Raw genomic sequence first — 20,641 nt, forward strand, 5'->3', positions numbered from 1 at the left:
GTAAATGCAGGGTTACAGGGATGGGATGGGGTGGGATTGGAGCTGGGTCTGGGTGGGTTGCTCTTCAGAGGATTGAAGCAGTCTTATTAAGCTGAGTGGCCTCTTTCCGCACTGTAGGGATTCTATGACTTGATGTTTGCTAAATAGATCATCACCTAGCGAGTCTGCCAACATCTGAATGTGGACCAGATGCAATGTTTGTGGCAAATTGGGATGCTGAAGAGGTAGCTAGGAATCTTTTAGATAATCTTTCCTGAAAGAAACTGCTAGAGAAGCAAAATGATTAATTTGCTGATGTAAACCATAAGTCTAAATATGGTCACAAACACTTTTTCATTCCAACTTTAACGAAGATTAATCCCAATCTTCACTGATAGCCACCAAAAGATAAGGAAAGCACCACAATAGTAGCTCTTTATTGGCTGCTGCTAGCTAGATCTTCAGCCCCAGCAACACCAGACCTTACAGTTTACTGTAAGGAGCTGACTACTGTGCAAGACCCCAGCTGGTGTTGCCAACAGGAACTCTCTATTTCCCTCAATGTGGTGGTCATTAGAGAGCTGACATTGAACATTGGATGTATGACTTATATGGACATTATGCCCTCTCTATGCCTCAGTCACCCCTGGTTCATCTCCACTGCTGCTGCTATTGTCTCAACAAGTTCCCAAATGCTGGATATTGAGCTGATTATCTAGTTTCACCAGAGAGCAGTGTCTGGGTTGACTGGACCATGGGTCAAATATCTCAGGCTTCTCTTATAGTCAGCTGTAAACTGTGAATGCAACATCAATGATAAAACTGTTTTCTATATCAATTTGAATCATAAAATTAGATAACACAACATCATGAAATTATAAAAAACATTGAGAAGGTGATGGTAAATCTTAGGTAATCATGATAAACAAGTTTGATAAACTGATGTTATGCCAATTTAACAGCAGTTAAGAATGAACCATTGTTATGAAGTTGGAGACATGCATGTCATTCATTCCTGAAGAAGGGCTTATGCCCGAAACATCGATTCTCCTGTTCCTTGGATGCTGCCTGACCTGCTGCGCTTTTCCAGCAACACATTTTCAGACATGCATGTCAGCCAAACCTTGTAAGTACAGGCTTCCAACCCGAAAGGACATTTGTGAACAAATTGTGTTTGTGCACATTCACACTTTCTAAGTGATTAAAAAGTTAATTGAGAATTACTTTAAAAGGATTATCAAGCACAATTGTTATTTTGGTTAAATTTCTGTCACATTTGTGATCTTTGGAGCTTCATTGCAGACTGAATTGGTAAACGGAACGGGGTTCTTTAATTACCTCAGTAAGCCAGCACGACTCCACTTCCTCAAATTGAGTTAACTTCAGTTTTTTTACTCTGTAATAAGAGGTTGCCTGATGTCCGCTAATGAGAGGAGCTGAGGAGAGATGGAAAGGATCAGAATCAAATTCCACTCGCCTGATTTGATTAGGGGGAGTTGATGGTGGGCAGTTTGAGTGATGGCCAAAGGATGAGCTGTCAGCATCAGTACAGACTTGGAGACAGAAAAGCCATGTGATAGTCAGCAAAGTGAATTGTGTCAGGGTGACAAGCTTTGCTTCTGAATAGTGACGCCCTAATGGGAAATTAGAAGGAGCTCTAACTGCTTGGCCAGTCTCGGGTATATTGGCTCTGATACTCATGCAGCTACTGTTAAATCTAAAAAGCAGTAGAAGTTTACCCATTTGAACAATAATAGGAGTGAGGCTCCCTTGCCATGCACATACTTTTAATTTCACATTTCAAACAAAAAAGAACTAGTTAGAATTATGTGAATATTGGAACACAAAAACACTACTCAGTCCAACTGGTCCATGCTGCTGTTTGTTCTCTCTAGGAGTATTCTCACCCCATTTCTCTCCCCCTCTCTGTCCTTTTACTTCAGCTATCTTTCAAAATTATCCTTAAATGTTGCATCCTCTATGCACCAATCAGTAGCTCTGGTAATGCAATCCACTGCCTTCCACCCTGTGTTTAAAAGCCTCTTTTCTTACTTTGTGACCTCAATCTATTTAATTTAATCTTGTATCTACAACCCATCATTCTAGGTCCTCTGAAAGTTCTGAGGAGAAATATCAGCTTTGTATGGACGGAACCATTCTGAATCCAGAGTGGAATGCTCCAAGATTGCTCACTTGAGTCAGGATTAAGGATTAGCTCCTCAAAGGCCCTCATGTCAATTTTTAGCTGCTGGGTGCATTAAGTATATTCAATTCTAATGGACAGTCTTTGAGAGCGAACTAGAGAGAGAGAGAGAGAAAAGAGTGGCCAGATAGAGACACATGGAAAACTTTCAATTCACCATTGACTGACAATCAGGTACCAAAATAATCTGCAGTTTCTGATGACTCATGTCAAAGTGACCTGGACAATGAACAAAGCAAATCCAGCAAAAGCTATCACTCTCAGAACGGACAATGGTGATTTCCCTGGGAATGGCCTATAGGAAATTGTGATATAGTGCTTTCTGTGATGAGACCAACTATTGGGCTGAGACTTTGGGCTGTTATTGAACATCTAATAATAGAGATGAGACAACTTGACAAGAATGGGTGTCCGTTAATGGAATATGTTAGTCAAGTTCTGTCCGTGTTTGAATAGGATTGACTGCAGCACAAGTTTAAATGTTTCACTTTCAGATCCCTTCTCATACCAAAAACAACAAGAAATTAAGATATTTTAACATCTTTCCAATTCTTTGTCTATTTAAGTAATAATCTTGTTTCGATAATGTTATAATTTATACTGGTAGCTCATGCCAGTGTGGTCCATGGTGACCACATCTGCAAGTAGTGCAGGCTACCTGAGAAACTTTGCTTCAGAGCTGATGAGCTGCAGTCTGAGCTGCAGATACAGCAACACTGCAGGAAAGAAGAAGGGTTACTTGAACAGTGTTTCAGTCACACCTCTTAGATTAAATACATCAAATTTGTGGTCAGGGACAGGAGGCTGTGACTGCAAATGATATTGGGATCCAGAATTTCACTTTGAAGGAGCCTCACCCGGTACACTTGTCAATAAATTCTTGCCCTAGAGATTCTGTGGATGAGTGAACAGGCTGCAGGGAAGATGCCTGAACTGATTAAAGCATGGTGGTACAGAGGACCATTCAAGTAGGAGAAGAAAAGAGGAATGTAATCGTATTAGGAGGTGAGATATTAGAGGAATAGATACTGTTCTCTCCAGTAAAAACAGAAAGACCTCAGGGCTGTGTTGCCTAGCTAGTGCCAAAGTTAACAAAACTGCTTCTGGGCTGGAAGGTAAGTAACCAGTGGTCTGTAGGTACAATAACATTGAGAGAACTATGGAAGAAATTCTACTGAGGGCTATGAGCTCCAGGCTAAATTATAAAGCAGGACTACTAAGGTCAGGATTAATACCCAAGCCATGTATAAATTGGTGTAGGATAAATAAAATTACAGAGATAAATATGTGGCTCAAAGATTGGTGTGGGAGAAATTGGTTCCAATTCCTGAGACACTGGCACCAGTACTGGGGAAAACACAGAACTGTTCCAATGGGACAGTCTTCATTTAAAGCATGCTGGGACCACTATCCTGGTAAATTGTATGTTTGAGGTTGTACATGGGGTTTTGAACTAATTTGGTGGGCACAGTGTTCAGTTAAATGGAAGTTTAAAAATCAAAAAGAAATGAGAGAGAGGTATAGAGCCAAGAGAGGAACAATAATCAAAGTGTGACAGAAAGGGGCAGACAATATTGACAGAGTGCAGCCGGAATTAGAATCACAATAAGTATTAATGGTAAAAAGTCAAACCTTAAGGGTCTTTATCTGAATACACAAGATATTTTTACAAGATAAATGAGTTGATGAAACAAATAGAAATAAATGATTATGACTTAATAGCTAATTCAGTGATGTGGTGTTTGGGTGACAAGGACCAGGAACTCAATATTCAAGGCTTTTGACATTCTGTAAAAATATTCAAAAATGAAAAGGAGGTGGTGGGGTAGTACAGTTAATAAAAGTTGGTATCAGTGCAGCGCTGAGAAGTATATGGGTGTAATAGATCATGATGTGGAATCAGTTTGGAAGGAGATAAGGAATAGCAAGGGAAAGAAGTAACAGGTTAGAGTCATCAATAGGCCCCAGTGTCGGACAAACTCTAAATTGGGAAATAATGGAGGCATGTAAGAAAGGCACCACAATTTGTCATGAGTGATTTTAATCTGCATATTGACTACTGTAGACAAATCAGCTAGGTAAAGATAACATGGCAGATAAATTTGTAAAGTGCATCAGAGCACTCCTTTTCTTAGACCTGCTCTTTTAAGAGCAGTCTAATTGTGGAGCCTACCTGGGAACAGTCTCTGTTAGATGTGGAAATATAGGATGAGGTAGGATTTGCAAGAGATCTCATCTGTAAGGATCCTAAGGGACAACGATCATTGCATGGTGGAATTTCAAATTAATTTGAGGGAAATTAATTCATGTCTCAAACTAGTATCCACAAGTTAAATAAAAGGTTTGGGAGGGCTATACATGATGAATGATAGGACCCTAGGAAATACAGAGGATCAGAAGGACTTTGGTGTGGCTGTTCACAATTGTTTGAAGGCAACAGGATAGCTAGATAACATACTTAAGAAGAGTTATGGGATACTTGCCTTTATTAGTCGAGGCACTGAATACAAGAGCAAGGAGTTTAAGTTGAGCTCAACAACTGTTACTGAGGCCACAGCTGGAGTACTGTGCGCAGTTCTGCTCACTACGCTGTAGCGAGTTCACATTAGAGGGGGTTCAAAAGTGATTCAGCTCGATGTTACTTGGACTGGAACACTTAAGCTGTGAAGAAAGAGCAGACAGGATATTGTTTTCCCCTTAGGGCAGAGACAGCTGCAAGGACATATGATTGAGGTCTGCATAATTATGAGGGGCATAGACAGGGTAGGTAGCAAGAAAACCTTTTCCTTAGCAGCAGTCAATAACTAGGGGTGTACATTTAAGTACAAGGCAGGAGGTTTAAAGGGGATTTAAGGAAGTTTTTTTCTCTTAGAGTATGGTGAGAATCTTGAAGTCACTGCCTGAGAGGGTTCTAGAGACGGGAACTATTACAATATTTAAGAAGTATTTTGATGATCATTTAAAGTGCCATAGCATACAAGGCAACAGTGCAAGTGTTGGAAAACAGGATGATATTGGTGGGTGGTTGATCATTGTCACAGACATGATGGGCCAAAGGACCTCTTTCTATGCTGTAAAACTCTACAATTATATAATGATGAAGAAAGAATTGTCTAAAGCAGGTTGCGATAATAGACAAAGTGGAAAGTCAATGGATGAACAGTGGCATACATTTCTGGGGATATTTCACAGCACTCACAGAGAAATGGCAGGAAATATAAACAAATATTTTGCATCAGTCTTCATGGCAGAGGGCACTATAACCATCAGAAAGGTATCAGATAACAAGGGGCTAATGGAGGAAAGGACTTGTAACTGTGTCTATCACAAGGGTCAAAGCATTTGACAAATTAATAATACTGAGGGCAGACAAATCACCAGGCTTGCATCTAAGGATTTCAAAGGAACTAGCTGCATGATAGTAGAGGAATATGTCAAATATTTCAGAATTCTCTAGAATTCGGGCAGATTTTAGCAGATTTGAAAACCACCAATAAGAAGGGAAGGAGATAGAAAGTAGGAAACTATGGACAAGTTAGCTTAATATCTGTCATTGAGAAAATGCTCAAGACTGTTATTAAGAAAGAAATAGCGCAACATTTAAAAAGCTTATTGCAATTAAACAGAGTCATCAGGTTTTATGAAAGGGAAATCATGTTTGACAAATTTCCTAGTGTTCTTTAAGGATATAATAAGCAGAGCTGATAAAGAGGAACTGGTAGATGTAGTGCATTTGGATTTCCAGAAGGCATTCAGTAATTTCTACATTAAAGGTTTTTGCATAAGACAAGAGCTCAGTATTGAGGGTAATGCATTAGCATGGATTAAGGATTAGCTAACTGACAGAGAGAGAGTGATGGATTACTGGGACTTTTTCAGTTTAGAAAGATGCAACTAATAGAATGCCACCAGGGTCAGCCATATGGTGTCAATTATTAACTGTCTATATTAACAACTTAGAGGAGGGGGCAGTGTGTAACTTATCAAAATTTGCTGATGATACAAAAATAGTTTGGAGGGCATGTTGTGTTGACAAATGGAATCTGCAAGGGGAAATAGGTAGGTTCAGGGAATGGACAAAACCTTGACAGATGGAGTTTAGTATAGGAAAGTGTGAGATCATGTACTTTAGAAGGAAGAGTCAAAAGGCAGTCGATTATTTAAATGGAAAAAGACTGATAAACTCAGCTGGTCAGGCAGCGTCTGTAGAGACAAAGCAGAATTAACTTTTGGGTCCAGTAACTCCTCTTCAAAGTTGATGCCTGGGATGAAGAGGTTGACTTATCAAGATTGGCTAAACAGGTTAGACGTACATCAGAAATTAGAAGAATAAGGGCTGATCTTATTGAAACATACAAGATTCTCAGGGCATTTGACTGGGTAGATGTTGAGAAAATGTTTCCACTAGTGGGGAATCTTGAACTAGGGGACATAGTTACAGAGTAAGAGAATACTTATTTCAAACTAAAATGTAAAGGAATTTTTTTTGCCCAGAAAATAATATATGGCTGGAATTCTCCAACCCAGTGAGTTGTGGAAGCTAGATCACTGCAAGTATTTAAAGCGGAAGTAAATTTTTGAGGAGTTGAGAGCAGTGAGGAGCTGGCACAAAACAGAAGTTAAGGTCTGGGTCAGATCAGCCATAATCTTATAGAATGGTGTAGCGGCTGGAAGGGGCTCAATGGCCGACATCTGCTCCTTTTTTTATATTCTTACAAATGCTTCCTCATTGTTATCTTCGCCAAGTCGTCACCACTTGGATTTTTCTCAAAGTGTGATTTGTCCATTTGTCCATTTTGCTGTTTCCAAGTCCTCCTCTACCTCCTGCTGTTGATCAGCTATTAACGAACTGGGTAACAATATTATAAAAAACAACGATAGAGGCAGGAACAAGCTGTTTCATGTTTGAGAAGTGAAAAAACAATACGAGCGATCTTCAACATCTGGAATTTTGCAACTTGCGACCTTGGTATGAGGAGTTTATTACATATTCTTCACTCATGCCTTCTCCATCAGTATAAAAAAAGGTCTGTCAGCTGTTTTGAATTTCAAAGCAGCTGTCCAGATTCCTTAATGTTGTCTCTACAGTCTGTTGGATTGAAGTGGCTCAAAGTATGAAAGCAATGAAAGTATACATAAGCTGGTTCCTCCAGTTAAATGAAATGCTGTTCCACGACAGATCTTTAACTCAAAGGGAAAACATTTCCTTTTGGTGGTGGAGTGTCGAGAGATAGGTTTGATGCAGTTCAGGCTGGCTGACTAAATGGAACAGAACTCCTGCCTTTCCAACAACCCAGAAAGCCTTGCCAGACCATAATTTATGAATGTAAAGAATTTCCAATATTCCAGAGCCTTTTATGACTTCAGGACAATCAAATACTTTGCAGTAGATTTACCTTTAAGTGTACTCACTGTTGGAAGGTGGAAAATGTGGAATTCAAGTTGTGCACAGCAAGATCCCACAGACACCAAGGTAATAATGACTAGATAGTCTTTTAGACGTATTGCTGGAGATAAGCATTGCCCAGAATTCTCGGAGCTCTCTCCTGCTCTTTTTCAAATATTGACCATGAATGTCTTCTTTGGCCACTGAAGAGATTAATTGGAACCTCACTTTAATATGGGATCGAAAGAGCTCTGGGGGTGTCAACTGAGATTTTATGCTCCACCCTCTGCAGTAGGATCTGAATGCTCAATCTTCTGACTCAGGGAAAAGAATGCTACTTACTGAGCCACCAATGACAGTAGGGATATTTCTGATACTTTAAAACAGCCAACAAATGCATTCTAAGCCTACGTTGGAGCACTCATATTGACCCAACTATTCTGAATATCAATCAGGTTGCTGCTGCTGCTGCTCTCAAGTTGGTCTACAACAGGAGTTTTAATGCCAGCTATAAGTCACTCCCTGTTTCAGTAAATTGAGCCATATGGGGAAAGCTGTGTTATTTTGCAAAATGTTCAACTAATTGAGTGGCCACTGCCTATGGTAAAAATTTAAAGATTCCATTCCCTCACTTTAAAAATTCCCAGCTTAGGGGTTGGATAGCTTAACTCCTTCTCAGTTTCCAAACGACAAAAGTGAGTTGTTACCCCGGATGGCCTAACACACCACAGAGTGTAAAAGGAAGTCATTCAGCTTCTTTGAAAGGGTTAATCAATGAGACCTTCACACCCACTCTTTCCTCTTATTCCTGCAAACCTTTCTTTTCAAACATTCAAATTATGGAACTCCCTCTGTATCAGCATTGTGGGTGTACCTATATTATATGAACTGTAAAAGTTAAAGAAAATGGCTCCTCATTATCTTCTCAAGAACAATCAGATAATCCCGTGAATTCATCAAAATGTACCCAATTACTCTTTGTAAGTTATTACCAAAAGAGCTTCAGGCAGCACTGTCCAGATCACACCAACTCACCATGTAAAATTATTCTAGTCATCTCCCCTGGGTTTTTTAGCCAGTTGCCTTAAGTCTGTGTCTTTAGGTGACCAACCTTCCTACCACTGGAAACAGTTTCTTCTTCTTTACACTATCAAAACCCTTCATAATTTTGAACACTTCTGTCAAATTTCCCCTTAACCATCTAAGGAGAACAATCCCAACTTCCCCAGTTTCCAATTAACCCAGCAGTTGGGTTAGAGTTTAGATGCTTTAAGTGTGATCAGATCAACTATTCCTGATGAAGGGCTTTTGCCCGAAACGTCGATTTTCCTGCTCCTCAGATGCTGCCTGACCTGCTGTGCTTTACCAGCACCACTCTAATCTAGACTGTGATCAGATCAAGTTGAATCAAATGATGAAAGGATTTTATAGAGTAGATAAAGAGAAATTGGTTTCCATTGGTAGGTGTCATCCAGAATAAGAGTTTAGTAGAAATCTGGGAAAACTGCTGATTCTGGGATCATTTACTTAGAAGGAGAGATTTTTTTCAGTGAGGGAAATGTGGGGTATGGAGTAAAGGCAAGTAAGTTGGATGATCTGGAGATCAAATCCACTAACAGGAAAGATTCAAGGACTGAATGTTTTCTGCCTCTTCAAGGTAACAGGTTTGAAGAGCTGAACTTCCTATGTAACAGACTCAAGGGGCTGAATGGCCTTCTCACATTCAGTGTAACAGACTCGAGGGGCTGAATAGCCTTCTCATGTTCAGTGTAACAGACTCGAGGGACTGAATGGCCTTCTTATGTTCAGTGTAACAGACTCGAGGGGCTGAATAGCCTTCTCATGTTCAGTGTAACAGACTCGAGGGGCTGAATGGCTTCCTTCTGTTCTTAGATCCAGTTGGATTTGTTATTTCTCTCTATCCTCTGCTCATTGGTAACCCATGACTCAAGTCACACCTGGCACCATAGTTTGAATGTGTTTACATGGCAACAAGCCAGTTTCCAAGGAAATGTGAATAAAGACTGCACTTGTAAACTCTAATCCACCTTCCTGTGATAAGTTGGGTGAACATGAAAGAAACCAGGGGCTGGTTTTGTCGATATAATATTCTGTCTCTGTATTTCTTCCTCCATTAGTAAACCAGTCATATTGAAGAAGGTTTACTGCCAACGCAATCAGCAGATTTCACAGAGATAAACCATTGGTACCACAAGGTGAATATTCCAGAAACCTGTCAAGTTAGTAGTGCAGACAGGAACTGCACATTTACATTCTTCACCAGAGCTGGGAACTGGTAAATGTAAGGATTAACCATTGCAGCTTTCTGAACAGATGCTGTTTATTTATTATACTTTACAAATCATTCTGTTCCCTTTCTGTAGCCATTTCACACTGAAGAAAATACAAGATTTCCAAGTACCACTGTTCACAGTAAATCCTGAATGATTCAAAGAATGGAGGGCTGGACTGTCTTAAAAATCATCAAATCAGATTTAAATTGTTTCAAGAAAGAAGTTCAATAAAGATTTGAATTAAAATAATCACAAAACCATTATTTTTCCCTTCCAAGCAATCTTTCCTTCTTGCATAATATAATGTTCATTACTGCTATGCCTGTAACAGGCACCTCTAAAGCATTTCAGTAGTCAAGCGCTCAAGGAATATCTGATATTTCCATCAATCAGAACATAATTGTTTCCTGGTTCCTTTCCCTACCAGAAGTCCTGCCTGATCAGATATTAATCTCTGCTGTGTTTAAAAATAACAGTAAAACTGAAGAAAGGAATTTTGAAGGGAAATTGGCCAACACAGTAAACACCAGGTAATGAGTGTGGAAATCAGCCTCTTCGTTTCAAAGAAATCCCAGAGATTTCACTTGCCAAACAAGTGACAGAGAGTCTTGTAATGATAGTGTAGTGTTCATTATCTCAGGGAGTCTCAGAGCTTTTACAATAAATGAAATACTTTGGAACTGTAGTCACTATCATATTGCTGTAAATGTGATGGATTTAATTTGGTCTGAAGGTATTAGTTAATGATCATGTATTGATCATTACTGTCTATCACTTCACTAACTCTAAATGCACCTTTTGGAATTTCTGCCTCTTAGTTTGGGATCTTCCAATGAATTGGGTCAAAACCATTTTAATCCTGCAGGATTCCCACAACAGTATTAACTACTATAAAAGTGTCAAGGGGAAGAATGAAGAAGCCCTTAGACTCCTTGGAAAATAATTAGGGCAAGATTTTAACACTCAAAGCACATTCAGTTGCACTGGTGTAAAATTGTGCCCGCATTTGGAAGTACAAGAATTCACCAAAAGTAGCAATGGAAGTTGATAAGAACATTTAAAAACAAAACATAAACATAGCATTTGTTTTTTTTCCAGAGGGATCAAATTGAAGGTCAGAAACATTGTATTAAACGTTTATATGTAACCATGGTTATATGACTGGAGCTCCATACACAGTTCTTGACTCTATTCCATAAAAAGTACACTACAAAACACACAAAAATTATTTATTAGGATTACACCAGAACTGAGCAGTTAGAATCAAAGAATCATACAATACAGGAGATATTTTTTGACCCACTGAATCTGTACTGGCGAAAATACACCAGATCTACACTAATCCCACTTTCCAGCATTAGGTCCATGTGTTTGAATGTTATGATACTTCAAGTGTCCATCCAAGTAATTTCTAAAGATTGTGAGGTTTCCTGCCTCAACTACCCTCCCAGGCAGTACATTCCAGATACCAAATGTCCTCTGGATACAAAATCATTCCAGTCCCCTCTAGACCTCCTGCCTTATACCTTAAAAGTGTGCCCCTTGATCCTGACTGTTTAACTAAGGGGAACAGCTGTCTTCTACCCACCGTGTTCATAGCCCTCATCATTTTACTTATGTTAAAGAGGTCCCCCCTCAAACATCAAAGAAAACAACCCAAGCTTATCCAGCTTCTCTTCATAGTTAAAATGCTTCATCTTAGGCAATATCCTGGTGAATCTCGTCTGTGCCCCCTCCAGTGCAATCACACACTTCTATAGTGTGGTGACCAGAACTGTACACAGTACTCCAGTTGTGACCTATCCTGCAGAACTCCAACATAACCTCACTACTCTTATAATCTATGCCTCAACCAATGTCCTTTTTGCCTTCTTAATCATCCTACTAACCTGCCCTGGACACCTTTGGATAGATCAGCTGCCCTTTGGAGGAGATAAGGCATCCTGAGTTGAAAACAGACTTAGTACATAAACTCATGTTTTCAATTCCTAAATGAATGTGGACATTGCTAACCAGGCCAGCATATATTGCGTGCTCCTAATTGCCATGGTGAAGTTGGGGGTGAGCTGCCTTCTTGAATCTCTGTAGGCCTTGAGGTATAGTTGTGCCCATGGTGTTGTTAGGAAGAGAGTTCCAGGGATTTAACTCAGTGACAGTGAAGGAAAGGTGATACAGTTTTAAGTCAGGATAGTGCCGTGCTTGGAGAAGAAGTTGAAACTGGTGATGTTCCCATGTAACTGGCGCCCTTGTCCTTACAAATGGTAGATTTTACAGTGTTGGATGTGTTGTCATATGAACCTTGGTGAGTTAGTGCAGTGCATTTTGTAGATGGTTACAAACTGCTATCATTATGCATTGATGGTGAAGAGAGAGAACATTGAAGGTGGTGAATGGAGTGTCAATCAAATGGCCTGCTTTGTCTTCGATGGTGTCAAGCTTCATGAGTATTGTTGGAGCTGCACTCATCCAGGCAAGAGGAGAGCAATGCATCCCACTTGTACTTTATGGATGGTGGGCAGTCTTCAGGGAGATAGAAGGTGAGTTTCAGAATTGCTAACTTTAGATCTGTTGATGTAGCCACAGTTTTTTTTATATGGCTGGCTCAGTTCAGTTTCTAGGGGTTGGTTCACTCAGTTAGCTGGATGGCTGGTTTTCAAAGCAAAGTGATTCCAACATTGTGTATTCCCAAACAAGGTGACATCATTGTGAAGGTGGATGTGAACATAGGAGGTACAGTTAGTAAGTTTGCAGATGACACCAAAATTGGTGCTATGATGGACAGGCAAGAAGGTTATCACAGAGTACAATAGGATCTTGATCAGATAGGCTGATAGGGTGAAGAGTGGACTTTAATTTAAATAAATGTGAGCTGCTACATTTTGGAAAGGCAAATCAGGGCAGGACTTATACACTTAATTGTAGGGTCCTGGGGAGTGTCACCAAACAAAGCGACCTTGGGGTGCAAGTTCATATTTCCTTGAAGGTAGAGTCGCAGGTAGACAGGGATGTGAAGAAGGCCTTTGTTATACTTGTCTTTATTCATCAGTGCATTGAATATAGGATTTGGGAGGTCATGTTGTGGCTGTACAGGACATTGGTTTGACCACTTTTGGAACACTGCATTCAGTTCTGGTCTCCCTGCTATAGGAAAGATGTTTCTAAACTTGAAAGGGTGCAGAAAAGATTAACAAGAATGTTCCCAGGCTGGAGGGTTTGAATTAAAGGGAGAAGCTGAATAGGCTGGGGCTATTTTCCCTGGAGCATTGGAGATTAAGAGGTGACCTTATAGAGATTTATAAAATCACGAGGGGCATGGATAGGGTGAATAACCAAGGTCCTTTTTTCCAGGATACAAGAGTCTAAATTTGCAGACATAGGTTTAAGATGAAAAGGGAAAGATTTAGAAGGGACCTAAGGGGCAACCTTTTCACCCAGAGGGTGATGCATGTGTAGAATGAGCTGCCAGAGGATGTGGTGGAGGCTGGTACAATTACAACATTTCAAAGGCATTTGGAAGGGTATATGAATAGGAAGGGTTTAGAGGGATTTGGGCCAAATGCTGGCAAATGAGACTAGATTAACTTAGGATATTTGGTCGGCATGGACGAGTTAGACCGAAGGGTCTGCACACTCCAAGACTCTATGACCACAACTTCTCAACCACACCCCCTGCCTGAGGTGTGGTGACCCTCAGGTTTAAATCACTACATTGTCTCTTGCTAATGAGGCCTTTGGGATAAAGGTGAAGTTCATATTTCTCATTAATGATAGCCCTCAGGATGATGATCATGGGAGATAAAGCTGAATTGAATTCTTTCTATCTTAAATGTATTTGTCCTCCCTGGACCTAGTTTTTTCCTATTCACTTCACTCTGGCTTTCTTTCCTCCACTTTATCAAAACCCATTTTCTTTTTCACGTCAGACATCCAATCTCTTGTACATATCTAGTCTTTACCATGGTGACCTGATAACTTGCCCCTTCTTCCTTAAATAGAGGCCAGGCAGTCCTTATCCTCCATCACCCTCCACTTGGCTGAATTGGTTCTCACATTGAATACATTCTCCATAAAAGGAATAATGCAATTTTCGCCAATGTTAATTTTGAACAGTGATGTTACTGCATCATTTGACACTTAAAGATGTCCCCATCTCTTTCATTTTAAACTATTCCTTCCTTCAGAAAAGCCATGCTTCTATTATTGCGCATTTTTTTTTGCTGGCTGGAGTCAGAGGTGAAGCGATATATTAGTGAAGCTTTCTTCAGCTACCCTGCAATAACTCTTTACTGATGAAATTGTAACTTAAGAAGTGGATCTAAATCAAGTGTAGAGAGTGGGAGCTGGGATGTCTCCTCTCAGCAGCTCAGCATGATTCTCTTGCACCATTTCAGCAGTTCTTTAGGCAATAAATCGTAGAGAGCTAACTCGATGGACTGCTTAGTGAGCCAGGTACAATCCTGCAGCCTGTTCTACATACCAAGGATTGTGGCAGGATTAGAGGCGTGCTGTTTAGAGTAGTGCAGCTTACTGGCTGCTTAGAGGAATGTTATACTTTGCGATTTCTGTAAGAGTTTAGATGTACATGTGTTGGAAACATTTGGAGTGTAGAAGCTGTGAAGTGAAAGAATTTGTGCTAAGAATCAACTAACTGGAGCATTCTGCTCTTTAAAGCAGTGACTCTTCTCTTCATGTATAGCCAGTTACTCAGTCATATATTTGCAAGACAAACTGCAACCTCCGATTTTGTTAACGATCTTAAATATATGCTTAAGAAATGTTAGTTATTGGTTAAATATCCGAACTGTAAGAAATTAGTATTAGTAAAAAGGTGGTAACAGATAGATTATTGGGAGTGAAATTTGTCCCATATAAGACATTAGTCAAAAAAAGTAGAGTGCACGGGGTTGAAGGAATATACCAGGAGATTCATTTAATGGACAGAAAAGAGAAAGTAGGAATGGGTAGGTCATTCTCTGCTTAGCAGGCTATGACTGATGGGGTACTGCAGGGTTTGTGCCCCTGTTATTCACAATTTACATCAGGAATTTGGATATAGAGACAAAATGGGTTATTTCCAAGCTTGCTAATAACACAAAGCTACGTAGGCATGAGAGTTGTGAGGATTCTGCAAAGAGATTTCAAAGAGATTTATACAGCCTAACTGAGTGGAAATGGCAGATGGAATACAATATGAAAAAAATTAATTTACTAATTTTGGTAGGCACAGCATTTCTTAAATATTGAGAGATTGCAAAGTGTTGATGTCCAAAAGGACTCGGGTGTCCTCATTCATAAATCATGGAAAGCTAATGGACAGCTGCAGTAAATAATTAGGAAAGCAACTTGTATCATGGCATTAATTATGAGTGGATTTGAGTACAGGACTAAAGATGTCTTGCTGCAGTTCTTTAGACCTTGGTAAGACCACACGAGAGTCTTGTGTGTAGTTTTGGTCTTCTCACCTGAGGATATACTTGCCATTGCAAGAGTGCAACACAGGTCCACCGGATTAATTCTTGGGATTTAAAAAAAATTGTTCATGGAAGTGTCTGTCACAGGCTGGGCCAGCATTTATTTCCTAAACCTAATTGCCTTTGAGAGGTTGGTGGTGAGCTGTCTTTTTGTACTGTAGCAGTCCATTTTGTTTAGGTACGCCCACAATGCCATTAGGAAGGGAAATCCAGAATTTTGACCCAGTAACATTGAAAGAATGGCAATATATCTCCAAGTCAGGTTGGTGAGATACCTGAGGAATTTGCATGTGTGGTGTTCCCATGCAGCTCTCGCCTTTCTAGATGTTAGAGGTTGCAGGTTTGGAAAGTGCTGCCAGAGGAGCCTCGGTGAGTTACTGCAGTGTCCCTTTTGATAACACACGCTGCTGCTCTGTGCATCAATGGGGAAGAGGGTGAATGTTGAATATGGAAATAGGGTGCCAATTAAAAAAGCTGCTTAGCCCTGGATGATGGAGAAAGTGAGGTCTGCAGATGCTGGAGATCAGAGATAGAAATGTGTTGCTGGAAAAGCGCAGCAGGTCAGGCAGCATCTAGGGAACAGGAGAATCGACGTTTCGGGCATTAGCCCTTCTTCAGGAATGATGTCCTGGATGATGTCAAGCTTCTTCAGTGTTTTTGGAGCCGCACCCATCCAGGCAAGTGGGAAGTATTACATCACATTCCTGACTTGTGCCTTACAGATGGTGGACAGGTTTTGGGGAGGCAGGAGGTGAGTTACTTGAGTGCAAGATTCAAAGCCTCTGACTTGCTACATCCTTTGTATAGAATGTAGAACATAGACTGTTACAGCACAGTACAGGCCCTTCGGCCCTCGATGCTGCACCAACCTGTGAAAATAATCTGATGCCCATCTAACCTACACCGTTCCATTATTATCCATGTGAATATCCAATGCCCATTTAAATGCCCTTAATGTTGGCGAGTCTAACTACTGTTGCAGGCAGGCCATTCCACGCCCCTACTACTCTGAGTAAAGAAACTACTCCTAATATCTGTCCTAAATCTATCACCCCTCAATTTAAAGCTATGTCCCCTTGTATTAGCCTGAGGAAAAATGCTCTTACTGTCCATCCTATTTAACCCTCTGATTAACTTACACTTCTCAATTAAGTCACCTCTCAACCTTCTTTTCTCCAATGAAAACAGCCTCAGTTCCCTCAGTCTTTCCTCATAAGACTTCGGCTCCATACCAGGCAACATCCTAGTAGATCTCCTGTGAACCCCTTCCAAAGCTTCCACATCCTTCCTATAATGCGGTGACCAGAACTGCACACAATACTCCAGTTGCGGCCTTACCAGTGTCTTGTACAGCTGAAGCATAACCTTGTGGCTCCAAAACTCAATCCCCCTACCAATAAATGCCAACACACCATATGCCTTCTTAACAACCCTATCAACTTGAGTAGCAACTTTCAGGAATTTATGCACCTGGACACCTAGATTTCTCTGTTCATCTACACTGTCAAGAATTTTACCATTATCCCAGTACTCTGCATTCCTATTATTTCTTCTGAAGTGAACTACCTCACACTTTTCCGCACTAAACTCCATTTGTCACTTCTCAGCCCAGCCTACCATGAGGAACCTTATCAAATGTCTTACTGAAGTCCATATACACCACATCAACTGCTTTACCTTCATCCACCTGTTTTGTCACCTTCCCTTCACAAAACCATGTTGACTATCCCTAATCAAATTATTCCTTTCCAGATGATTATAAATCATATCTCTTATAGCCTTTTCCAACACCTCACCCACAGCCGAAGTAAAGCTCACTGGCCTATAATTACCAGGGTTGTCCCGACTCCCCTTCTTAAACAAGGGAACAACATTTGCTATCCTCCTGGCACTACTCCTGTCAACGATGATGACATAAAAATCGAAGCCAAAGTTCTACAATCTCCTCCCTCGCTTCCCAGAGAATCCAAGAATAAATCCCATCCGGCCCAGGGGTCTTATCTATTTTCAGATCTTCCAAAATTGCTAAAACCTCCTCTTTGTCAACCTCAATCCCATATAATCTAGTAACTTGTATCTCCGTATTCTCACTAACATTGCACTTTTCCGATGTGAATACTGGCGAAGGTATTCATTAAGTGCTTTCCCTATGTCCTTTGATTCCACACACAACTTTCCACAACTATCTTTGATTGACCCTAATCTTACTCTACTATGAATACTCCATTCAGTTTCTGATCAATAATCAATCTTTAAGATGTTGATTGTGGGCTATTAGTTATTGTAATGCAGTTGAATAGCCAGGTGTGATGGTTAGATTCTCTCTTGTGGGAGATGATTATTGCCTGGCACTTGTGTGATACCACTGTTATTTGTCAAGTCTAAATGTTGTCCAGTTTTTGCTGTATATATAGACAGATTGCTTTAGTATCTGAAGCATTGCAAACTGAAGATTATGCAATCACCAGTGAAAATCTCCCCTTCTGACCTTATGATGGAGGAAGGCAATTGACGAAGCAGCTGAAGATGGTTGCGCCTAGGACACATCCCTGAGGAACTCCTGTAGTGACATCCTGGGCTTGAGATAATTAACGTCCAGCAACCACAACCATCTTCCTTTGTGCCAGGTATGATTTCAAAAGGTGGAGAATTTCCCCACTGATCCCCAATGACTCTAATTTTATTTGGGCTCCTTGATGCTGCACCCAGTTGAATGCTGCCTTGATGTCAAGTGTAGTCACTCTCATCTCACTTCTCAAGTTCAGCTCCTTTGTCCATGTTTGGACCAATGCAGTAATGAGGTTTGGAGCCAATTGGGCCTGCTGGGAGCTGAAACTGAGCATCAGTGAGCAGGTTGTTCCTTTGTAAGTGCCAGTTGATAGCACTGTGAATGGCGCTTTACATTTATTGATGATTGAGACTAGAAAGATGGGGCAGCAATTGCTTGAGATGGATTTGTCCATTGTTTTGGGCATAGGATAAACCTAGGCAATTTTCCACTTTGGTGGATCAATACCGGGTTTGTAGCTATACTGGAACTGTGCTATTGTGCAATAAATGTGCTCCTATAGAACCTTCTTGAAGCCCACCATATAATTATGGAACCATTCAGCCCATTGTTCCTATTCTAGTTTTTTGGTAAAGGTCTTCAATTAGTTTCATTTCCCTGAAAATCCCTCCTTTTCAAGTTTGTGTCTTGCATGTCCTAAAAGTTACTACTGAATCTGCATGAGATACTGCATTGAGGATTGTGACAATTTGTTGCGTACATTAAACTCCCTACTCATCTGCCCCCTGGCTTTCCTGCAAAATCCCAGTTAGTTTCTTATTTGTGAGGGATCTAACTTACATTGACAGCACACTGCTGGCAGAGAGACAATATTTAGGTCAAAGGTTTCTTGAGGATCCAGATGGTGAGTTTGAGATTTGAGTGTTGCTGATAATGCTGTGAAACCTTGTATCCAGTTATTGGTTTGAACCCTCTTTCAGTTTGAAAGCTTCTCAGCTTAAGGAAGTACAAACTCCAGCACTTTAGAGCAGTCAGAATCTTTTTAATCATAGCTTTGCTGTAAACACAGACAGTGAAACGGGAAGGGTACATGTTGCAAGCTGTAGGTTATAATGAGTGAAAAGGTGTCGACAGCTTGAGTCTGTGCTCAGAGTATGATCTATGAACATTGGATACTTCTAATCAGGTGTTATTGTTGGATGTGGTACAGAAAATCTTTCTGTATTTCTGCAAGTGTTTTGGGGAAACATATGTATCAATGATGTACTGCACAAGTTCAGAGGAAATGGAATCCTTCCATTCTGATACATTTGTATGAATTGGTTATGGTCCTTGCTGACTATCATTCCCCACACCTGATAGGGCCTGATCAAAACATGACAGATTTCAACATCCCAGCACATGATCCTTCAAGCTGCAAATTCTGTCTGAGATGTTGTCCTTTCGCTCCCTAGTTCCTAGCCCCTGTCACTGGGCTACAACCCATGTTAGACCTGCATAAATTACTCTTAACAGCACATAAACAAGTATTGCCTTGCATTACTGATCATCAGCGTGGAAACAAAGAGGCCATATGAAGGGGCTGTCATGGTGCAGTCGTAGTGCTCATATCTCTGGGCCAGGAAACCTAGGTTCAAGTCCCACCTGATCCAGAAGTGTGTAATAACATCTCTGTAATGGACTAATTAGAAAATATCAAGAGAGGATGTGTTACACACTGACCAATCTCCATTTCTGACATTCAACAGGTAACAACCAACTCAGCCTATCCCTTCTGATATTGTGGAGTACATGATTTGATTGCAGTTGTTGCTGTCTACATTCTTGTAATTTGTTAGATAAAGAGAGTTGCCTCTGCCCCATCACATTTAAATGTTAACAATCCAGTCACAAGCATCAAAGGCAAAGTATTCAATTCAGACCACAAAGTTTTGTTGCTGCACACACCAATTAGATTAATGTATGATTATACATTAAGAACTATGGGTTCACTCCTGGATAAAAGGCATTTAGACCACTTACAGCAACGATTAATACCAAGCAGATCTGAAAATTGTACCAGCAGAAGTGTAGTGCCATTTGAAACTACTCCTTGTTGTGTCAACTCTTAAATATAATTATTGTCTGCAGCTTTTTAATGAGCTGAGAAATCAAACCAGTGATCAAACTTACTGAACAAACAGAAGCGTCAAACAGCATGAAGTTCATTGTAAGCAGTGAGAGGCTTGTATTCATAACAGAACTCACTGGAATCTGCTGATTAAGTTCCTCCTTTAAGAAGTTGCAGCCAGACACTGAAAATTTCTGACGTTTAACTGCTTTCTACATGTGCCAATTCCTCACTCTGTACAGGTGCTGGGAAGTATCAACGTGGCTGCACTGTCTTAGGGCTTATCCAAAGATCATTGACGAACTACACGTCCTGTTTCCAACTGAAATGCTGCGCCGTTACACTCTGTAGCGAGCCAACCAGCTATTGCTTTAAAAGGCAAGAACTGTGTTGAAGCCAGACATCGGAGTTGGTCTTTAACACTTCTCTTAATGAGAATGTCTAAAGGAGTCCAACTCTGTTTCAGCCCATTAACTCCCCTAGAATTTGATGTAAATATTGTCATAAAAAATTTATACTTGCTAAGGTTATTTTTCCTTTTACTAAGTGCTCCCATTTCATAGCCCAATGCTGCTTTGCACCTTCTCTAGGCATGTGGGGCAACAGTGAACCTGATCCTCAGCCACTATCAGTAAAATGAGTCCATGAGTTTTAGCAAATGTTAACAAGAGGCATCAGATCAAATTCAC

The 20,641-nt window shown here is 40.4% G+C and overlaps 1 long non-coding RNA gene across 1 annotated transcript in view; it reads right to left on the reverse strand.

The window, feature by feature from the left end:
* Nucleotides 1-20,266, reverse strand: part of LOC122549265 — a 72,707-nt gene extending 52,441 nt beyond the window's left edge. The window contains exons 1-2 of the long non-coding RNA XR_006311473.1: nt 20,090-20,266; nt 1,318-1,415 (exon numbers count right to left, since the gene is read on the reverse strand). This is a non-coding gene — a long non-coding RNA (uncharacterized LOC122549265). The remainder of the gene's footprint in view (nt 1-1,317; nt 1,416-20,089) is intronic.
* Nucleotides 20,267-20,641: the final 375 nt, after the last annotated feature.

The sequence above is a fragment of the Chiloscyllium plagiosum genome, chromosome 4, assembly GCF_004010195.1.
Source record: "Chiloscyllium plagiosum isolate BGI_BamShark_2017 chromosome 4, ASM401019v2, whole genome shotgun sequence".
Classification (NCBI taxonomy): Eukaryota; Metazoa; Chordata; class Chondrichthyes; order Orectolobiformes; family Hemiscylliidae; genus Chiloscyllium; species Chiloscyllium plagiosum.